Source organism: Triplophysa dalaica, chromosome 6 (assembly GCF_015846415.1).
Source record: "Triplophysa dalaica isolate WHDGS20190420 chromosome 6, ASM1584641v1, whole genome shotgun sequence".
Classification (NCBI taxonomy): Eukaryota; Metazoa; Chordata; class Actinopteri; order Cypriniformes; family Nemacheilidae; genus Triplophysa; species Triplophysa dalaica.
In genome coordinates this window covers 6227269-6233268 of record NC_079547.1, presented here as the reverse complement: position 1 = coordinate 6233268, position 6000 = coordinate 6227269, and positions in this window count along the sequence as shown.

Sequence of the window (6000 nt, the reverse complement as noted above, 5' to 3'; positions counted from 1 at the left end):
TAGCTTTTTTTTCAGTTAATTTAAGAAGATCACCAGAAGGAAATGGATAAAAGTTAACAAACTAAAGTTCTGTTTTCATATCCAGATCATTTAGCTAAAGCTGCCACTCATAGAACAATTTGTCAGCCAACTGGTCTCTTCTCTGTTAAAAAGCGCTCAGTTTGTATAAAAGAGAATACAGAGACAGGTGAAGCATGAAAAACAACAGATTGTATGACCAAGAGGATTAATTAAACCAGATTGGTTCTCTGAAATTTTACGAGATGTTTGCATACATTCTACTAACGTTTCATTTCATGCTGTTTTCAATTACAGGCATTTGTTTGTACAGTGCTGTGCAAAAGTATTTTTTGTGGGGGCCTCACAAAAAATTCTTTGTTTTAATATTTTAAATATTTTTCCCTTTAGTGTGTCAGGTAGAAACATCAATACAAATTTCCAAACATGCTTTGCCTTTTATAATATCAATCAAATGAGATTTATGAACTAGGAATGCAAGATCATTTATCGGTCGATCGGTATCGGCCGATAAATGGTCATTTTGAATGTTGGTATCGGCAGTTAATACAATTTAGGCTGATATATTAAAGCCGATAAACATAAAAGTAACAAATATTTGTAAGATCAGGTTGATGAACCTGTAAAATTTCTACAACAGAAGTCTTTCTTCTTCAAATCACCTTAAAAACTAGCTCCAATTGCTTTTAAAAACATATAAAAGTTATTTTTCTCTTGCTTTAAAGCCAATTGAAAATCAATAGATTAGCCATGCAACAATTGGGGTCTTTAAACAGACTTTTTTTTAAAGTGGCAGTCTGTTAGTTATCTTAAATAAAACCAATTATTGAGCAAGTACATGAATGAACGGTGTTTAAAACTGTGTCATTACCCTTGCTGGATTCACCACGGAAAGCTTGTAATAATGGTTTGTAATTTGCCCTGTCGGGTCGTCTTTCCCGAAGATCCTTATTTGGTGTCTTTCGTCTATGCGTACATTCGTTCACAGAACGAAGAGGATCCGGTTGCTAGCCAGTGCGTGGATGCTCCGAGTGACATGCGATTTGTAGCGTGTACTCACAACTGTTGGGTATGATTTCATACAACGTTTAGTATTATTTATGGTGGCGTTTAGTACTTTTACTGTTAAACGCCAAGCTGTGTTGACATCTGGGGATTCATCGTTTGTGAAAAACAAGAAAGAATGAACTGCTGACAGTTTACAAAGAAACAGGGAATGTGATCAGACTCGTGCAAAAACAAGAATTAATATTGGCAAGGCATTTAAAAGGTGGCGTGAACTCTGTGATCTGAAAGGATTGTAAACGGATGCAGACATTGCTTTATTTCTTCTGAACATGTAAGACATTTCAATAGATAACACAAAACCGTAGCTCCCTTGTTGTGTTAACACAGACGGGTACAGTTTAATCGGCTCTCTTTCTTGTGTTCATTATGATAAATGTAATTTAAGACTTATTCGCAAGGGATTAGTATTATCTGCGACCTCGAAATTACCTCCCCACACCTGTATTTTATGTGGCGCGAATTAGCACGGACAAGTGAAGCCTGTGATTTTACTCAAATTTACGGCTCATCCGCGCCGCTGAGCTGTGCCGCATCACTACTGAATAGAAATACCTCCGCACATCATCTGCAGTAGCAATTACAAACTGAGATGGCCACAAAGAGTCCAATCCTACGGACGGCCGTTTTAAGTATTCAATGCATAAGTGTGTTCAAGATTCTCTAGGTTTGCCTCAAAGATTTCTGTTCACAGTTTAACTGTAACAACGAACGCAAAACAAGTCTGACAATTGTCCAATAATTGTCTTATGTGCATGCATGTCTACAAGGCAGCGCCCCTCACGTCCTTTCAAAAAGAAATACCTCAATGCTCGCTATCGACATAGCGCTAATGAAATTCATTATTGATTGGTTAGGTTTGTAAATTTGAGAATTTATTAAATATTTGGCACAAACAAAACAGAACGTGGAAGGAATTTCACTCATTTGTGGACCTCTGTGTTATGCATGTTATTAGATTGAACCTACAAAGATCTGATCTCAGAAAATGCATGCTCCGTAAGTTAGGCCCTTCCACATCACTACACTCTCACACTCTCCATGTCTCACTCTTTAAGTGCTGTCACCTCTTTAAAACACATTATTTTCTCGTCAGCAGAGAGATGGACACAATTCATATTTCGCCATCTACCTCCAACCGGGCCATTAGGAAGGCCAGTGAGTGGGTGAGGCAAAAGCTGCAGTTAATGCTCCATTTTAAATCTTTAAAAGCTTTGTGTTATGAAACAGTCAAGTCAGGCCCTTTTCTTGCCTACTGCTACTTTCCTAAGAGTGAACACTTCATATGATGTTACTGTTAATATCTCTAATGAAGAGTAAAACGTAAAGTGATGTCTGAAAAAAGCCTCTGTTAAATTCAAGGGAGTGAGCTTGTGATGTTCAATTAGACTGTCATTTTCATTGAACCAAAACGGTTATTACACATGCATGCGTGTCTGCATGCATGCACATTTAAGTGTGTTTAAAACGGAGGGAGAGGAAATATAATTTCCATTCTCAGTGAAATCATGCAAAGTGGTGCCAAAAGTACCATTGCATGGCTCATTAGATTCAATTACAGCTTCATTTTAGCTAATTGAAATTCACTGACTCATCACAATTACATGAAAAAGGTTGCTAGTTAACAATCTAATAAAAAGGAACTTTTAAAGTAAGTGATGCTCATGACCATAATCCAAATGGAAGCCCAGACAGGAGCAACAATGAATTGATGGATAAACAAACTGTCAGCGGGTATTTTTCAATCTGTTCACTGTTGCAAAGTATCCTCAGATAAATATTCCACACAATATGTAATCAACAAAGCTTCAATTAATGATGGGGAAAATATTGATGAAACAGGACATCATCAAACCAGTTTACCTCACAAGAAAAATCTCTAAACCTAATTCCAGCATTATTGATTATTGATTATTTACATTTTCAGTCAAGACTGAATACAAAAATTCCGTAATAATGTATTCATTACCAATATGTTGAACCATCTGTTTATATTTTAATAAACCCCTAATGATAGAGTCCAGGTAACATTAAAATCTAGTGGTAAGAGAGTCGGACTTGTGACCAGAAGGTTGCCGGTTGGATTCTCAGGACCAGCGGGTAACCACCGAGGTGCCGTTGAGAAAGGCACCTTACCCCTACTTGCTCCCCGGGCGCTGCAGTGATAGCTGATAGCTGGTGTATGTGTGTTCACCACTTGCTGTGCGTGTGTTCACTACTCTCTGGATGAGTTTAAAGCAGACGTCACATTTCAGGTATGGGTCACCATACCTGACAAATAGGTCACTTTTTCTTAAAAACTATACTTTAAAAACAAACAAAAAAACTTTTGTGATTACACGTGGGTATTTCAACCCCCAAATATTCCCATCTGACCTTTGGTGCAAACTTTGATACTTGCTAGAATTGCCCAAATGGTATCACAGATGTATGGCTCATTTGACATGATATTCGTATTTTGAAGGCATGCATTGCTTACACTAAATAACAGTAGTTAAAAGGTTATTACCGCCATATTGATCTGAAATTTATTTTGATTCATTTTGTATAATTTTTGAATCACCGCTTACTAACGTATTCTTATTTCATGGGGCAGGGCAAAATCATATGTTATGATTTAGCAATGCAATGAATGACCAAAACCACATAATATATTAACAGGAAAAACATTGATCAAAACACTTACAACTCAGAATTGTAATAGGTACAGGACTAAGTTTAGCTAAGAGCTCAACTTTTTTACACCATAAAGAAGAAAATCATGCTTGACACCCTCTGATCTCTTATCAAAGAAATGGAGATTGTAAAAATCCTTATAAAGGAAGATTCCCCTCTGAATTTAACACACCCCAAAGCTGTCAGATCAAGTGTCTGTGTAGAAGTAGGCTTACAAGATGGTCAGCAAAAGCTATCTCATCTAAACACATGGATACAGAGCCTAAATGAGGAGCGATGCACTAGATAAGATAAATGCTAATAAATTCACTGACTTAGGGAGCTTAGCTTGTGAATTTAATTCATACCAAGAATAAAACATGATGAATAGTGCTGATACCTTAAAACTGAAGTGGGTTGGATCATGATGTATCTGGCTTGCAGCCAGAATGAAACTAAAGGAAAGAATTCTAATAATCACCAAACTGTACATCTAAGCGTGCATATGCAAACGCATCCAGTAGCAAGCACCCAAAGTTTATGCAGTAAGTTAACTTTTGGAGGTGTTCTGTATACCTTCGGGTTTATGTTATTAAGAAAATTTGTTTAACATCATTATGATCATGATTATTAGTTACTTTCATTTCTCACATGAATATAAATTATTAAATTATTTACATCTGTCCTGCATAGTGTAAATTTAGGACAGTTTTTATTGTTTGTTTTATAATTCTTTTTGAAGATTTAGTTGTCTTATGCATAAGTTTCAAAGATGGTAAGTGTAAAGTTAAAAAGAACACCCATGTAAGTTGTAATACGGTTTAATAAAAGGAAGGAAGGAGGCGGGAAGGAGGCGGGAACCGGCGAACATTCAAACAAACTTTAATCAAAAATAAACAAACAATAACACGGAAGTAAAAGACCTGCAGCCACCTCACGGTCAAATGCCGGCCACAAAAGATAAATGCAAACGTAAACATATGTCTGGGCTGATCCTCTCTCGTCAGCATACCCGTCGCTCGTCCTCTTATGCTCCCGATTTCCTCTGTGAGATGTGGCCCCGCCTCACGGCTCTCGGCCCGTCTTCCTCACCACATAAGTATTATTAACCTCAAATATGTATCAATATATATATCTTCATAGATGTTCCTTTAGTCTGTTTAACGTTTATTTTGTATTTGTATATTTCTCATGTGATGTGGTGAGGTGGATGTGTGCGAACACAAATAATAATTCTTAAATAACAAACATTAAAAAATGAAATAACAGCAGCTAACCCAGTTCTTTTTAGATTCTTAGCTGAAATAACCGATTCAACTTTTTTGTTGTTGAATTTCATATTTGCACTTCCAATGCTTGAAAGCCCATGATGCATTTAAAAGAGTGACCAGACATCCCTGTTTGACAACGAAATTGGTTGCACCTGCTAGTCTTACTAAGTTTTATCTTTGAAGCTACTTATTTGCAATATCCTTCTTAGCAGTTGCCTGGAATCCAAATGGAAAATTCTCTGCTTTTGTATGTAAAAGGCACAATATTTAGATCTGGCTCTTACTTTACCGAACATTAAACTGTACTCTATACCGCACCTATGCCCCCTGTGTGCATTACGTTTTTTAACTAAATTCAGAAGCTTTTGCTTTTCATTCTGTTTGGACTGATGGATCACATAGGCATAGCCGTGGGCTTTTTAGCAGGGGGTGCTATGATTTTTTTTCCCAGGGCAGAAGTTATGACTGTGCCATGGGCGAGCCGCTTAGTTTAATGTTAATATATAACGGGAGCAAAAAATACTTGCTGCCGAGAATAAAGAAGGATGCCAGTGTGCTTATAGGATACAGCATAAAAATAATTGCATGATATATGTATGCCTATAGCCAAAGCACAATTTGTTGTACAAAACTAACTTAGCTGTGTGGTGGCATTTTAACCATCCAAACATCAACATAATATTAATAACATAATAAACCATGTGGGAAACCAGTGACGGGATTAAACACAACTGCATGCTGCATGGCAACAGCACATAGAAATCGACCCGTAAGCTTACACATTTTGGCTGTAGACCTATTAGCCACAATTTCAAATCAAGAAATAACTGTATTACTGCTGGTCTGCATGCAAAACTCCGAAAGTGTCCTTTCTTTCTGGGTTGACGCTGAAGTAGTCCTACATGAGGACATTAATGTTCAGTTAAAAAAATGTTTGAAATTCGTTTTGCGCCATTTGGACAAGACCGCCCATGACACTTGACCTTCACTA